Genomic DNA, 17,043 nt, shown 5'->3' on the forward strand with positions numbered 1-17,043 from the left:
GGGCTCAAGCTGTCTCAAGTCATGGACGACATGAATGCCGTATATTATTTTTATGGCACATAATGTCCCATTAGAGCATTTTGTCGCTGCAGCTATTATCTGAGCCGGTGAATTATATATTTAGCCGGCGTCACGGCCTCAAGCGAGCGGTTGACTCGCCATGATTGGGTGTGCCGAGGTCTCAGCCGAGTGACTGTTCTGTTACAGCCTGAGATCGTTCCTGCGACACCAGCAACTCACAGTGACCATGTGCAAAAGCGGCTTCGTGAGTGCTGAAATAAACACTGGCTTAGTAGCAGGCTGCGTCGATTTACGGACTGATCAGGCCTTATAGGCCTGAATCAGTGGCTAAGTCAACAGATCAAAATGCTTAAATCTTGTTCATTTTTGCTTTAAAACCTAGGGAAATGCTCCCAAGTAGAAAGTTTATATCCATTGCGTCTATTTTGCACAATCTTCCCATTTTTCTTGTGCTTTGTCTCACCCCATTCTCCATCCCTCTCCTCGCCCTTCTCGCCCGCAATGTCTTCTTCTCTCCTTCAACACTCCTTTCCATCTCATTCACTATGCGGTTCTTTCTAATCATCGCATCACTCTCGCATTTTCTCTCGCAATCATCTAAATTAAGACAGGGAAAGCTCGTCAGTTTGATTGAAAATCCTGCCACTCTAGTTTTTTCGGGGGGAGGGGGGGTTATATTACAGTCCACCTGTCCAGAACCGCTCACCGCAGGGTATATACAGGCAAGTTCACAATTTCAATGCATGTCCAGATTTCCATTGCTACACAGTTTGTCTTTCGAACACCGTAATTTACCATGACTGGCGCAGCTCGCATTCGGTAGACATTTCAATGTTTTCCTTTTTGAGATGGTTGTACGAGTATATCCTACGAGTACATATCCGCCAGATCTTGAATGCTCCCGTATGCTGGACGGACATAGATCTCGACCGGTCACGACCTTTCTCCGTCATGACATGACCTGTAGATAGACCTCTACCCTCTGGCACGGGACCAGGCTTCACGCTCGCCATGGTTCTAACTTCCACCGGTGCCGATTTTGCCGTCGCCGGATGGCCCGTCGACTCGCCCTGCCCCACTTACCCACCATTAGGGGCCATTCGGGCACCGGGACGCGCTCAGCAGATCCAAACGGCGCCACCCGGTAGGGAATTTACATAGATATGGCAGCATTATTCCCCTAATGAGGCGTTGTACCGCACCACGCCGCGACGCCCATGGGTGTATGCAGTTGCAGGTTAGCGAAGTAATGGCACGGGCGTTGTGCAATGTGAACTACTGTTTGTCATGGATCAACTGACGCGCATTTTACGGCATTTTGAAGACCGAAATTAGTGGATATTTATACACATTAGCTGAGTCAATGACGCTAATTTTTTTGCCAGAAGAATGAACTTGGTTGATTTGTTAACGAAATGGTTGTTTATTATGTTGTACTGGGCAAACACCTAAAACAAAAAACAAAAATAAAAAGTTACATCGTTTTGCTACGTCCAGTGTAAGAAAAATAAAACAAGGGAAACTGTCAACTGAACGATAAATCCATCCCAACACGAGCTGCTTCAAGTAAAAAACTAATACGATTGATAATCATGGGTCGCTACTCACTCCTTGCAATGATAATCTAGTGCATTATTTTTGCTGAGCTGAAGAAGGACATCCCAATTCATCCGGCGAGTGGCGAGGAATAGCATCATCGGGTGCAATATTTGCGTTTGTTTAGTTCTCGTCCCAGTTACCACTGGTGGAATCCGGTACCACACGACAGATGACGTGAGGAGAGCATATCACTCTTGTTAGACTATTGGCTATTAAACTAACAGCCACCGCACAATTATACGCCGATGACCCGTGGCGGCCGGCGCAGTTGAGCTGCAGGATTTATGGCTCGCGTAGACACGCAACGCGACCGCTAAAGAAGACAAATCGGACTGAGATGGAACGCCTCATTTGTGAATATTTTTGGTGCGTGATGACGTGAGTAAGGTTTGATGCAGCAGGCAAATAATAAAAGCTAGTTCAAAGGATTTATTTTGCTTTGCTTTTCTTCTACCTTAGCCTTTAGTATATGGTTGTGTAAGAATGCATGTTTTCAGAATATATGGGAACTACACATGAGGTATAATTTGTTCTCGGCCATTTTGGCAGCATCCCGCTTTCCGTGATGAGTCGAAACTGAGTGCTGAGAGGGAACACTCGGTCTAGTCCACCCCACAAGCTCTTAACCCTATTAGTGGCAGGCTCCTGGCTACCCCTATTAGTGGCAGGGGGGGGGGCTGTTTACGACCCCCCCTTGATATCTCGAGATCTAACGGGCCGATTTTCAAAATTCAAACGGCATTCGATTTCGCTCAACGTGATCTACATTTCTAAAAAATAAAAATTAAAAAATGTCAATAGGGGGAGGGGGTAGAGGGGGGTAAAAACGGGCAAATTGCAGATACATTTTAGACTGTTTATCACGGCCAGGTTTCTGAACCAATCTTAACGCAACTTTTGCCGATCGATAGAGAATGAACCAGGAATTCACATGGATCCTAAAAATATGCATTTTCAAAAATCATAGGCGGATACAGATCATTGAGATTGGGGGTACACAAAAAGTATAGTAAATATGGTTTTTGTTGGTACTGTTTCTAAAAAGGGTGGTAATGGTCTTGTTATGTTACAATTTTCTTATGAGAGAACGACTACAATTGTATTGGTCATGCATAGGCGGTGTCAGGGCACCTATGTTGGGAGGTAAAACATAACCCCCCTTTTTGGACGCCTGGATCCGCCTATTATAGCAAAAACGTGTCAAAAGAGGATGCACAATAACTTTGTATATGTTATCACATGATACCTTTCATTCACTGTTCGTAAAACTGGTGCAGCATCGTGATCTTCGCCGATAAAAACAACCCCCCTGCCACTAATAGGGTTGATGACCCCATCCATTTAACTCGGCAGTTGCTGGGGTATTTCGCCACCCACCGTTTGCTGGGGGGGGGGGGGGGGGCGTTAAACGCCCCCAGCCGATAACTCGAGAACCAATAGGCGCAGCGAAACGCACGAGGAGGCAAACGAAAGAACGCGACGAGACGCTTCAGATGAGTACTTAAAAGTTGAATTTTGAGGTCACAGGTCGGGTCAAGGTCAGGTCAAACACCTGAAATCGGGCTTTCAGTAGCATGGATTTCAGGACTTCGCAATGGGCGCCTCTCGTCATAAAGTCTGTTAAAACGGTGGACAATCCATCATATAAGGCCTACAAGAGTGTCACCTACATGAAGGGGTCAATCAAGCATAGGTCAGGGTCAAGGTCAGGTCAACCGGGTAGGCACATATCCCCGAAAATCAAAACTGATATTCGCAGCCTGTGACACATGTTTTATGGGTAATTTGGGGCGTAGAACACGATGGTCACATTCATTTTATCATATGTGTACGTGTTTGGCTCAAAAACCTCAATTTAAGAAATGCATGTATCATGGTCGTGAAGTAGTCACGAGAAATTGCCAAGATTCAGTTCAAGATTTTGGAAATTGCGGAACGATAATCAATAATCGAAGATAGCCATTTGATTATTCATGGTACTGGCAGTCTAATGGCGTTTACGGCATGTCTGTATGTCTATTCTGTGATTTTATATGATTTTTTGAACATATGCCGTTTTTGGTCGAAAACTCAGAACTCATGACGTCACTGAAACCTCGATATCTCAAAAATTTTCCGACCGATTTTTTTGAAACTTTGTCACAATAAACTTCAATCAATTCCCTACAGGTACCCAAAATTTGGCGCGCCTGCGGCGCGCCGTTTTTATGCTATGGCCCGGCGAAAAAAGTAAGGGGCGTTTAACGCCCCCCCCCAGCAACTCGCGGGTTAAGACATGTTTTGTGTGAGCCATAGTGGCAGTGCCATAGGCCATAGGCAGCGGAACGGGGAGGGCACCGGGGCACCGTGCCCCCTTTGATTTTGACATTTTAACCCTCGCCCGTAAACGGTGTTTTGCCACCTTCGCCCATGCAGGGGGGGGGGGGAGTTGGTGCGACCCCCCCTGGCGTTTGAAAACGAAGCGTCGTAGAGCTTAGCGGAAAAGACCAACGGATTGCTCTCAACGAGATCTCGCGATTGGTGGTATCTTTTTTGGTCCTAGGTCAACATTTGACCTACTTATGACCGGTCAAAGGTCAAATTTTCGGAAAAATCTAACTTTTTCAGATTTCCGCGCCGATTGCGGCAAAACGGTAAGAGATATCGACTTGAAACCTTCACTATCGTGATCCTTGATCAATTCTCTATCGTTTGGTGTGTATTTCGATGTCATAACTCTAAAAATGGTGCGTTGGGAGCATCGGAAGTCTGCAAGGTCATTTGTGCATTGGGTCACGTCAGGCGTGTGACGTCACTGAGCTGACCCTGACACCCAAAATGAACTACAAGAAACAACCGACGATGCCTGAAATGGATAGCAAATTCGAATTCAGGGCATCAAAATACCCCGAAAAGGCATACAAGTGCAAGAAGTCATTACAGGTCAACCGAGGTCACTGACCTTACCTTGACCTTTAGTGACCTTCAAAATGTCAACGGACATTGTGCCAATGTCAAATCAGCCAGTTGTGATTCTAAAACAATCCATCAGTGCGTCAGGTCAGTCGGCATTTATACCAATGTGAAGCAATCTCCAATTTAGCGTAAATCTGGCCGGAGGTTGTTCCCTTTATGACGTCATAACTCCGTGACCTGACATGACCTTGACAAAAAAATTACCAAAAGTTGCGCAAAGGATGCCCCAAAGGGTACTGAAAATTTGAGCAGGCTATCTGAAACGGTTCGGCGTGTAGCTAAGAAAAACCTCAGGGGGGGGGGGGGGTTGCACCAACCCCCCCCCCTACATCGGCGAGGGTTAACATTAGCCCAATGGGCGTTGCATTGAAAGAATGGGACCAAAAGTCTGCAGTGCCCCCCCCCCTTAATTGAAGGTGTTCCGCCGCTACTGCCCAGTGCTGCATTCCTTCCGCTTTACAGGCAAAATGGCAAAATGGTTTAACAGTAAGCAGCTAAGCTCTGGTGAAAATGGATCGTAACAAAACGCTTTTATGTCTATATGTGAAAGCATCCCGCGGTGTAAAGTAAGATTTAAAGCGTGTATGTACTACACGATATAAAAGCTACTTTATGCATGGCATGCGCTGTCTACCGTGCGCTATTGTAGGCCTCATTGTATAACATTTCACTTCAATGACACTATTCAAATTTGATTTCTCACACACATGATTTCAACTGTCAACAATTCGACAGACTTGGATCCATTTGTCACACTCTGCCATATCAATACCTATGCAATGCACATGGTGACAGACCTTTCTCTGTACAGTGATGTCTAACTCGTCTCACAAATTGTGGCAAATAAGAAAAATGGTCACCTACTTGATTATCTAAATAAGAAAATATTGAAGACTTCTAGACGGTGTAAGATGGTGCAGGATTTGGAATATTAGTCCCTATTTTTCTCCTTTTTTTTGTAACTGACCTGAGCGAGACCCGCTTCTCCGCCATGGCTTTCTCATTCGTTCTCCATAAATACGGTAGCTTTTAAAGAAATCGGCTAACGAAGCAGACGAAATGAACTGTCTCGACTGCACTTTGCACTGCGCTCTCATTGGCTTGCAGAGACTTGAACACGACTGCAAGACACTTTAAAAATGACTGCAGGGACACTCCAGCACGACCGCAGACACTCGAATATCTCCGTGGACACTCGGACACGAGCGCGGACACTCGGACACAGAGACACAGCTCACTCTGAGCACACCAGTGCAGCGACACAGCCGCCAACCCGCCGGAACCGCCGCCGCCGCGCCGCCGACGTATCATTAGAACAGCCCTAATGACGGCCGCCGGTCAATTTAGTCTAATTGGCGGCGGCAGAGAGCGTCGCGCGGCCAGCCTAATTCCCGATCATAAACAAATTGTGTGATGCCAGTGGTCATGTCGCGGCGCCGCCGGACGCGCGGCGCCACAATTGCCGCTGAGCTGGCCGTTATTAGGGTACAGGGGCGCGGCGGAATCAACTGGACTGTGATGGATGTGGTGCGACGAGTGGCGTCAGTCAGCGCCGCGACCGGTCGGCCGGTTCGTCCGCGGCCCGGCCGACCCGGCACCGCCCGACTCCCGAACTGTGATGCGGTAGTCGGGCCGCATCCCAGAGAACGTCTGTTGGTTAGTGCACTAACTTTCTGCTCTAATAAGTTCGCGAGAAGCTGTTAAGCAGTAAGATGGTGCTTTCCAAAGTGTTCTCGCGAAGCCAGTCATGAAGACCTCGTCAGTGAGAGCTCACATCCCCGATCGCGGCGCGTCGGCCGCGCCCCGCCGACGCTCGGCCCGTCGCGTCGGCGGCGGCGGGACGGGGTAGGTGGCGCTGCCGACTGGGTGGGCGTAAATCTGAGACACGGTCGGTGACACAGCCGGGACATGAGTCACCGGCTCGACACCAGCCGGCCCGCCGGCTAGCCGGGCGTCACCGGCCGCCCGACACGCGACGCGGCGTCACGACACGTCTCAAACAGTTCACGAAACGTCACGAACTGTCACGTGGCATTATCAGACGATGGGTGTGCCACCTTGACCTACGAGAGGACTCAGAGCAAAGGGATCGGCATAAGTGGTGCTGATTAGGTGCCGAAGTATATCTCATCATTTGACGACTAAGGAAGACTGCTCTCAGCTCTGCACTTACAAAGTGAAGGGATACAAAACTTATCGTCGGGATCGTCGGTGCAGCTCCTGCCGGAAGCATCTCCTGAATTGGTCCCGCAATCTCCAGCATTTTAAGCCTCTTTTGCAAAGATCGTACATCCTATAGTTATATTGTGTTGTTTGAGCCCACTGGCCGGCCGAAGCGCACATAAATCCCTTATATAAACAAAAAAGGCTCTAAATCCTTTCCTTCGACAAATGTGACTTGCTGAGACGACTTTTGGCGCTGATTTTCATCGCTGGCTTAGAAGACTGAAGATGAAAACATTCTTTCTGTGCCATATATAAGATGAAAATTTCAAGTTTTTTCTCTCTTGGGCCGCAGCATGAACTCACGTAAGATCAGAACTACAATGCTATAATTCTTTGAAATTTGGCTATATTTGACAACTTCTTAGAGCGTCAGCGATTGCAAGAGATCGCATATTTTTCTTCCGGAGAAAAACGTGACATTGTTCCCCGAGATCGCCTTGCACCGGAGATAAGGCGCTCAGCTATTTTTTGTGTTTTTCCCAGTTTCTTGACAAGCCAGGACGGAAAGTGAGCTCCAGGACACTCTTTAGCCGTTTAGCTAACCTTTGATTGCTGTGATGACTCGGCCAGGCACATGTCACCGTGGCCGAGTGGATAGGGTGCTGGCCCCTGAGGAGAGGGAGTGATGAGTGGAGCGGGTTCGAGCCCTGCTGGCCGTCGGGCTTTCGCTTTGGCTGGTATGGTCAACTTTGAAGGCTTCAGCTGCTGAGCTGGTAGATGCAAGATGAAGACCAGTCAATGCATAACGCACTGCTGTAGGTGCGTAACAAACCCATGCAAGGCGTGCCGCTGTGTCAGACTGGGAAACCCGTGCACCACCTGCCGATTCGGGGATAAATGTCCCAACACGACACCATCTGCCACGACCGACATTGCCGCTGAAATAGCTACCTTGAAGCGAACCGGGCGGATTCTACCCCACGTCCCAAGAGGAGCGCGCATCGCTGTGGCTGACGAACTCGCCCGCCTCATCAACAGCGCCGTCGCTGAGGGCGCCGAAGGCGCATGGCGCAGACTAATGCGCTTTGCTTACACCGCGCTGAGGGTCAAGGAGCAATCGCAGGAGGCGCCGAGGAGTTCACTAGCTGCAAAAGTACGCCTAAATCTGACGCAGAACGGGGACCCAGACGGAGCACAGCCATCGGTGCCACCCACCAAGCGCCGCCGCGGTCATCGCCCAGCGGACGGAGTGACAGCGATGTCCCGACGCGTGGCTTCAAAGCTCACGGACGGCGACATCCGAGGAGCACTCCGAACTCGCCCGCCTCATCGGACGCTGACGTCCGATGACTCCTACGCACCCCCAGCGGATGATGTCATCAACAAGATGCAAGAAAAGCACCCGAAGCCGCCCGCCGATTTGCGTGACATCCCACCGCCCGATGACAGCCAGGCGCCTCTGGTGGCCTCTGAGGCGGACGTGATGAAGGCCATCAACTCTTTCCCGCCGAGCTCCAGCGCAGGGCTCGACGGAATCCGACCGGCCCACTTGCGCTCTCTGCTCACCAAGCACACTGCTGAGGCTGGAGCTCGACTACTCACGGCCCTGACGGCGCTCACAAACCTGGCACTGAGCGGTCGCCTGCCCGAGTGTGTGGTGCCAGCGTTCTTCGGCGCATCGCTGATCGCGCTCCGAAAGAAGGACGGCGGCCTGCGGCCCATCGCGGTTGGGAGTGTTTACCGCCGCATCGCAGGGAAAGTCGCCGCGGCAGCCGTCTCTGGGGCTATAGGAGCTCGACTGCGTCCAATACAGCTCGGTGTGGCCACAAGGAACGGCTGTGAGGCGGCGGTGCACGCTGTCAGAGCCTACATACAAGGGAGCTCAGAATCGGCCGTAGACAGCAAGATCATGGTCAAGTTGGACGTGTCCAATGCATTTAACACCGTGCGCAGGGACTCCATGATGGAAGCCGTAATAGAGCAAGCGCCTGCCATCTATCCCTTCGTATGGCAGGGATACAACACCACCACACCGCTCTTCATAGGCGATTCCAAAATCTTGTCTCAAACAGGAATTCAGCAAGGTGACCCACTGAGTTCTCTGCTGTTTTCCCTGACGGTGGATGCCGCCGCCAGGTCTGCAGACACAGATATCAACATCTGGTACCTCGATGACGGCACGCTGGCGGGATCAGTGCCTGATGTTGTCTCCAGCATCCAACGAGTGAAGGCAGAGCTGAGCAAGGTGGGCCTCACCATAAATCCGACGAAATGTGAAGCCATTCTCCTGGAAGGATCCAGCGAAGAATCCAAGTCCATCGCTCTACGCCACCTCCACAGCGTCCTGCCAGACATCCGAGAAGTGGCCATGAGCGAGTTGGAGCTGCTTGGCGCGCCTGTGCACGACGACCAGGTGCGACGTAAGCTTCTACAAGGTCAGCTTATGGTGGAAAAGCTCATCAGACGGCTGCAGGCCCTGGAGGAGGCACACCAGGCATTCTTCTTGCTGAAGAGCTACGTCAGCCTTCCTCGCGTTCTGTACCTCTTACGAAGCTCCCCGGCCTATCGCCACCCTGCCCTGCTCGTCAAGATCGACGAAACCGTTCGCTGCGGCATGGAGGCAATCACGAACGTCCGACTGCGAGGCGACTCATGGCGGCAGGCAACGCTGCCCGTCAATCTCGGCGGACTTGGTGTGAGGATGGTGACTGACGTGGCCCTTCCTGCCCACATCGCTTCACAAGTGGCCTCCGCTGACACGATCGCAAGTATCTACGGCTCCGCCGCTGCTCGTGTCGGTGAGGCGACGCGATGCCTGGTCGAAGAGTGGGAGGCTCACACTGGTCTGCCGTCGCCAGATGTGTCCAGACAGCGCTATCAGCGTGACTGGGACCGAGCAGCAGCAGAAGCGATCAGTCGGCAGCTGCTGGATGACTGCACGACTGATGTGGACCGGGCGCGGCTCCGAGCTGCCGCACAACCGCACTCCGGCGCCTGGCTGAACGCCTTCCCAGCAGCCAGCGTGGGCACGCTGCTCGACCCAGACACCCTACGAACAGCCGTCGCCTTGCGGGTCGGCGCAGAGGTCTGCGCTCCCCATCGCTGCCGCTGCGGAGCGGACATCGACGAGCGCGGCCTGCACGGCCTCAGCTGCCAGCTGAGCGCCGGCCGATTCCCCCGTCACGCTGAGCTCAACAGCGTGATTAAGCGCGGACTCGCGGCCGCTGGACTGCCATCGGTTCTTGAGCCGGCTGGCTTGGACCGCGGTGATGGACGACGCCCGGATGGCATCACAGCTTTCCCCTACGCAGAAGGGAGGTGCCTCGTCTGGGATGCTACCTGTGTGGACACATTCAGCGCCTCATCAGTCGCCGCGTCAGCAGCCCGGGCAAGCGCAGCCGCGACCGCCGCCGAGGGACGCAAACGCCGGCGGTATGAGGCCATCAGTCGGCGCTATCTGTTCCGCCCGGTCGCCGTGGAAACATCCGGAGCACTGGGCTCGGACAGCTGTTCTTTTTTAAAGGACCTCGGCCGACGCATCGTGCAGGTAACCGGAGACCGGCGGGACATGGAGCGCCTCATTCAGCGGATATCGGTGGCAGTGGTCCGCGGAAACGCCACGGCCATACGATTGGCGGGAGCCCACGACAGACCTGACGTCAGAACTGCTGTCACCAGCTTTGACAGAAGCGGTGGCGACAGCCGTGGAAACAGCCACGACGTGGACCGCTGCAGCAGGAGCAGCTGCGGCGAGAGCAGCGATGAATGCGGCGGCGGCAGCGGCCGAGGAAGCGGCGGCGGTGGAGGTGACAGAAGCACTGGTGAGATCAGCGACGGCTGCGACAACACTGGCGAAGGGAACTGCAGCGTCGGCTGCAGCAAGGATTCAGCGACAGCTTTGCGACCCGGTCCAGTGATGCCAGTCCGTCCATCTGCAGGGAGTCGCAGTGAGGAGCCTAGCAGAAACCCCCTAGATGACCCAGACCTGGCCTACTACCTGCTGCCCCGCCGCGAGTCTCCACCGCTTACGGATGCGGACTCGCCGACGACGCAGCAGCTCGCCGAGCAGCTGTTATGCCTCTCTCCCAGCTTGGCACAGGACACGCCCCGACCGCCGCGCCCCAATGCGCTGACCGCATATGCCGCGCTCCTCGCAAAGATGCGTGAGAGCATCCGCGACCACGGCGCTGCTCCAGAACCGCTGTGAACGGTAGGCGCACAGGTGCAACTCGAAGCACACACTCAGTGCTCTCCGGGGCCCGCGTTTTTTTATCGTGTGTCGTGGAATTGTCATGTGTCATTTGTCCGTCCTTTTTAAGTAATCATTCTTTCTGTAAATGAAAATACACAAAGTGAAATGATAATTGTGGTATAGGTAGTGAATTGCACTACATTATTTTATTGCTCAAATGCATGATAAATATCCCGAGGACCGAGACGAAGACTGCTGAAGCTGGTGAAAATTATATGTCAGGGTCAAGTATTTGAATTCATCTTGCGCGACTGGTGAAAACCAGTCGTCAAATGAATCCGCTCTAGATGACGTAATTAGCCACTGGTTCCACCAGCCGTTGAAACTGGGTCGGGGAGGTCCATGTGCCGGGTAGGGGGGTTTCCATGGCTGTCACCACCGGTCCAACCTCCAGCCGGCGGCAGATGCGACTCGGCGGCGACAACCAGAAACAAAGCCATGTCTGGCCGCCCGGTGGGGCCGGGTCGGAGGCGGGCCCGCTCCATGGGCCGGAGGGCCGCGCTGTCACTGATGACGCCATGCAGATGAGATGAGACCGGTCGAAACAAAGCGCCCGGCCGACCGCCCTATGCAAATGGAACGGGTTCGGGGCCGCCGGCACCTGGCGGCGTGCGACAGTGCGGCGCGGCGACAAATGAGAGAGCGGCTAAAGAGGCCGCAGAGCGCCGGACAGGGCGGCCTGATCTGCATGGCGCGCCCGCAGACGTGCACACGGAGCCTCTGCCGATTGTTCCTGTCACGACGGTGGACGGGCGCGTCGGCGGCTTAGCGCTGTCGGTTCCCAGGACAGGCCGGTCTGGCAGGAAAGGGGAGGACAGGAGGAATTTGTGAGACGAGGGTACGAAAAGAATCTGAGGTGATAATCTAAAGGGACGTGAGTGTTTGAAAGTCAGGAAGGACGGAATAACTAGTTAGAGCACCAGAGCTGATCAACTTAGCACATGCAATAGTAAAAATTTATTATGAGCCAAAGAAGAGGAAACTTGCAGGAAATAACTCAGTCCATAATTTCATGAATTGGCAGTCATCAGTCCTGCAAATGCTGACTATTGCACAGCTCAAACCTGAGCTGTGTTTTCCTCATTGGCCTGTGCTATCTTCTTTAACACAAATGCAATTTCTAACCGATCCAGATATATGCAAAAATTGTTTCTTATCACTCAAAACTGTCCACCCGTAATAAAGCCCTGTTCACTACCGTGAACATTTCAGCGATTTATCTACCCTCATGCTGGCTTCTGCTGTTACCAATCGGAGTTGTCCCGCCTCATCTTTATCCCTGTGCTGAGCTTCAATACCCGATAGCTGTGCCTGTATCCGTTTGCGTTTCATACACTCTTACTGTTTACCTCAACAAATGCGAAGGTGTCGGATGTGTCTGGACATTTTACGTAAGCTTATTACGTTATTAGAGAGTGTCTGGAAAGGACAATGCTTGCATTTTTATTTAGCTGTGTGCCAAAGCAGGAACGCCAGCCGCATGACTGGGCTTTTAGAGGTTGTTACCTTGTAAAGAGTTGGTAACGCAAACGAGTAAGAGCTCTATGCCCTTAGTTACAGGCGTTACCGGTTACAATTCCTAGGCAGAACCCTACGCTACAAATATGGCACGCATACATATTTTATTCGGCGCATGCGGTCAAAGGAAAGGCGTCCAAGTGGTGAAGTCAGCTGCTTCTGTGCGCCATTGCTGCTCGTCGCGTGCTAATGAGACCTCCGGGAGCGCTCAGCCAAGCCGTTTGAGCACTTGAGCAGGTATGGCCACTGCCACGGTGTCGGGCCGGATGGTTCGTGTCCCGGCACCGTCCGCGAGCACGCACCCCGAGCCAGCGGAGCCCTCACAGGGCGACACCAAGTACGCTCATTTCTAGCAATTACGCCCATCCAATTTGGCTTCATTGGGACCGCTACAATTGACGTCAGCCTAGAAACTCGCTAAAAATGACGGCGACGCAGGAACGGCGGCGGCCGACACCAGCCTGGGATACCACGCCAAATTCCGCGCCCGCTGATTGGTGGATCGGCGCCCACCGTTCGTATTCCGACCAATGGAAGAGCACATTCGGTGGCACCCTGGGACAACCTTTATAACCGCGGAAATTACTATTTACGAGGAAGAAGCGGTATCGTGTTGGCAGCGGCATCGCTGTGTGCGCTGTACAGACTTGTTTCATCAATTTATGGGTGGGATTCAATGGATGGCACCAGCACGTTTGACGGGAAGTCACTCATTTGTCGTGCGGCAAGCCTTTTGGACGCACAGTTTTATGGTTAGGACCAGTGATAATTTGTCAGTAAAACTGACGCGAATCGCTCCTATTAGTCTCAAACTGTCGAACCACATATGAGCACCCACCTATACTCGTACAGGTGTTTGGAGATTGCATGGTTGTATATATACTGTAGCGACTACCAACTTCTACAGGATAAAATCTATGATGAAATCCGTCGAGCCGAAAGCGTTAGGATTGACGTGTTTTATGAGCATCTGTCAAAATCTTAAACTGGATGGACTTTTATACATAGTCACGTCTCGTTCAATTCCGTGCATGTTTATTTCATATTTTAACTGGTAAGGTCGTCTTGATCACTTACGAAACGAGCGATTAGGTATGTTTTGTTTGTGAATATTAATTGATTTTATGTGTGTCTAACTGTCAAGGCTGAAGGAGAAAGCTGCAGCATGCTCCCGAAAGCTCCTGTAAATAAAAATTACCTAGTGTTTCGTATCTTCGGCGCTGAGAATGATTCATTCACAGTTGAATATTGTAGGTCTGGTATTTCATATCAATACAAAAATATTTGTCATTCCGCGCCGTGCGGGTCCCTAAGCATTACGAACACGATGGCGGCGGCGCCAAATGGCGTGGTTCTGCGACCATCTTTAGGAGAATTGTTCACCAATAGGTACCAAATCCGCAACAGCGGTACTTAACCCTCGCCCATGTAGGGGGGGGGGTTGGTGCAACCCCCCTGAGGCTTTTCGGAAATAGTGCAAAAACGGCCGGACTTTTTTTCAAAAATTTTTCAAAAATTTTGGGTACCTTATGGGGCAAACCTTGCGCATCTTTTGATAAAAAAATTTGACCGGGTCATGTCAGGTCACGGAGTTATGACGTCATAAGAGGTACAGCCTCCGGCCGGATTTTCACAAACAGAGTGCCAACGCCCGAGGTTTCCTGCCGGTGGTACGGACATCGGTTGATGGATCGTGATGAAACTTCCCATGCATGTTGGGGCAAGTATTGGCTATCATATGGTATAAGAAATTTGACCGGGTCAGGTCAGGTCACGGAGCTATGACGTCACAAGAGGAACAGCGTCCGGTACTATTTTTGAAAAGCGCCCGAACCACTATTTTGCTAATTCTTGTCACCTCAATGGGAATATGCAGCAATATTAGCTTCTATAGGGAGCAAATGGACCTCCCAAATCCAAAAATACAGTCAGATTTCAAAAATTTAAATTTTGATTTTTCGAATTTCTGCCGCCGACTGTGACCTTGCCAACTTCCGGCGCTCCCAACGCGCCATTTTTAGAGCTAGGGAAACGAAATACATACCAAACGATAGAGAATTGATCAAGGAACACGATAGTGAAGGTTTCAAGTCGATATCTCCCACCGTTTTGCCGCAATCGCCGCCGAAAGTTGAAAAAGTCTATTTTTCCGAAAATTTGACCTTTGACCGGTCAAAAGTAGGTCAAATGTTAACCTAGGACCAAAAAATATACCACCAATCGCGAGATCTCGTTGAGAGCAATCCGTTGGTTTTTTTCCGCTAAGCTCTACGACCTTCCGTTTCGAAACGCCAGGGTGGGGGGTCGTAACAACCCCCCCCCCTGGTCGTTCGTGTTATGAGAAATGGCCTGGTCGTGCGAGGGTTAAGTCATGACCTGCCCTCAGAAGTGAGAGGTCACTGATTGATCTGATACCTTGACCCTCGCCGGATCTATTGGTTTTCTACATCCGGATCTATTGGTTTCTCCCCCCGAGGGGGGGGGGTGCGACCCCCCTCACCGTTTCTCCCCTGGTAGAGCTAGCGCGTCGCGGTAAAAACGAGCGTGTGCGCCATTACGAGACGCAGAGATTGATACCCGATTTTAAGGTCCTAGGTGAACCGGTGACCTCTGAGGTCAGGTCAAGTACCCCAAGGTACGGTTCAGTTTTTGTGAATAACTTCGCAAAAAACGGCCGCAGAGCGCCGATTTTGGCAGCATCGTGTTGGCCTCGCTCAGGCGTGTCGAATGATATACTTTTTGTTTGGGTCAGATCAACTTGGGGTGTTGACCTCAGGTCACGGTCAGGTCAGCGCCCCCAGGTCACGAAGTTGGTCGAAGGAGGTCATTAAGCATATCATTCGATTTGGCAGGTCTTCCGGAGTTCATTGCTGGCTTTCCCGAATCGTTAGCTCAATTTGATCGGGAGATATTGACGAAAAACTAATATGACCCTAATGACGTCATAAATGACGTCACGCAGGGTCAACACTGCATAAGTGACACATCAGACCTTGCAAGGAGTGCATGAAGTCACGATTCTGTGAGCTTGAGATAGTTGTAGATCGTTCCCGGCGCCAGAATAGCAGTTTTCATTTTTTCCCATTGACTTGTAATGGTGAGGTCACGAAGATGAGCTGACCTCATATGACCTTTAAGAAAAATCTGAGATATACAAGTTGTGTGACTGGTAATGGATACTAGATCCTGCAAGCTTCGTTTCCCTGTGAAAGCTCCTCTGGCAGTGAGGGCGTTGCGAGGTTGCGACATCTGCTGAAGACCGTGCAGAGGCTCACTTATGACGTCATAGGTCAGTGACCTGACCTGACCCGAAAATGCAGTTGGTGTAAAAAGCTCCGACTTCGATGAAAGGTAAAGTATGTCAAGTTTCAGCTCTCTATCGCCAGCGTGTTCGGAGCTATCGCGAAAAAAATAAACCCCTAGGGGGGGGGGCGCCCCCCCCCCGCCGGCGAGGGTTATGCTATGACAAACATTCTATTTTTTATGAGGTGAGGTCACTTGGGTAACCTGACCTTGAACGACCTGGGTCTGAAATTTTCACAACATGTACGGGAAAGATGCACAAACAGGTGTGCCAAAAACGCGTTTTTTAATATCTGCGAAAAACCAAAGGGTTCAAACAAAGGGTTATTTGTGTGATGACACAAATAACCCCCGCCGGCCCGGCGCGGGTTAAAATCGGGTACAAATCGCTGCGTCTCGTAACGGTACGCACGCTCATTTTCTTCTACGTGGCTCTAGCTCAATTTGAGGTGAAACGGTGCGGGTGGTCGTAAACAGCCCCCTCGGCCTGGAAAACCAATAGGTCCTGCAGCATGGTTAAAATCGGGTATGTACCAGTCCGTATGTAGATACATTCCTACATCTCCTAGCGTTGCACTGGCTCGTTTAACGATCATGATCATGTACAAGGTAGTGAACCTACGCTATAACAAAACAGAACTTACACTATACGACCTTGCTAAATCGCCCAAATTTATGTTAACCCTCGCCCGCACATGGGGGGGGGGGGGTTACTTGCCACCTCCCAGGTAGTTTTTCTGCTCTGCACTCAACATTTTTGGAGCTAGAAGCCTGATTTTTCGTATAGCAGCTCCTCTATCCTTTCTTGACGTCCACTGAAAATTTAAAGCTTCTGTGGTTTTTGGTTTCGGAGATATGACCTTGGTCCTTGTTCTTCAGGTCATGTGATGACACAAATGACAAATGCTCAATATCTTGCGTTGGCTATGGGTCTTGTGAGCTTTTGACACCTTGATTTCGGCCTTTTTTAATTTTTGCCAGTCTTACCTCTCACCTATCATGGAACATGCTGTTCGACGATGTACAGATGTCAGGGTCAGGGCCAAGGTCAACCTAGGTAATCTAAAAACATTGCGTTTTAGGCAAGCTGAATTTACTTTTCATGAAGTTTCTTTGACTAAAATTTGACAAAAAGTTTCTCATTTCATGATCTCATGTACAAAATATGGACACATAAACAATCGGTGCACACATCCACAGACACACACAGACATACAAACACATATCAT

The sequence above is a fragment of the Amphibalanus amphitrite genome, unplaced genomic scaffold, assembly GCF_019059575.1.
Source record: "Amphibalanus amphitrite isolate SeventyFive unplaced genomic scaffold, NRLGWU_Aamphi_draft 001200F_arrow, whole genome shotgun sequence".
In the NCBI taxonomy this organism is placed as follows: Eukaryota; Metazoa; Arthropoda; class Thecostraca; order Balanomorpha; family Balanidae; genus Amphibalanus; species Amphibalanus amphitrite.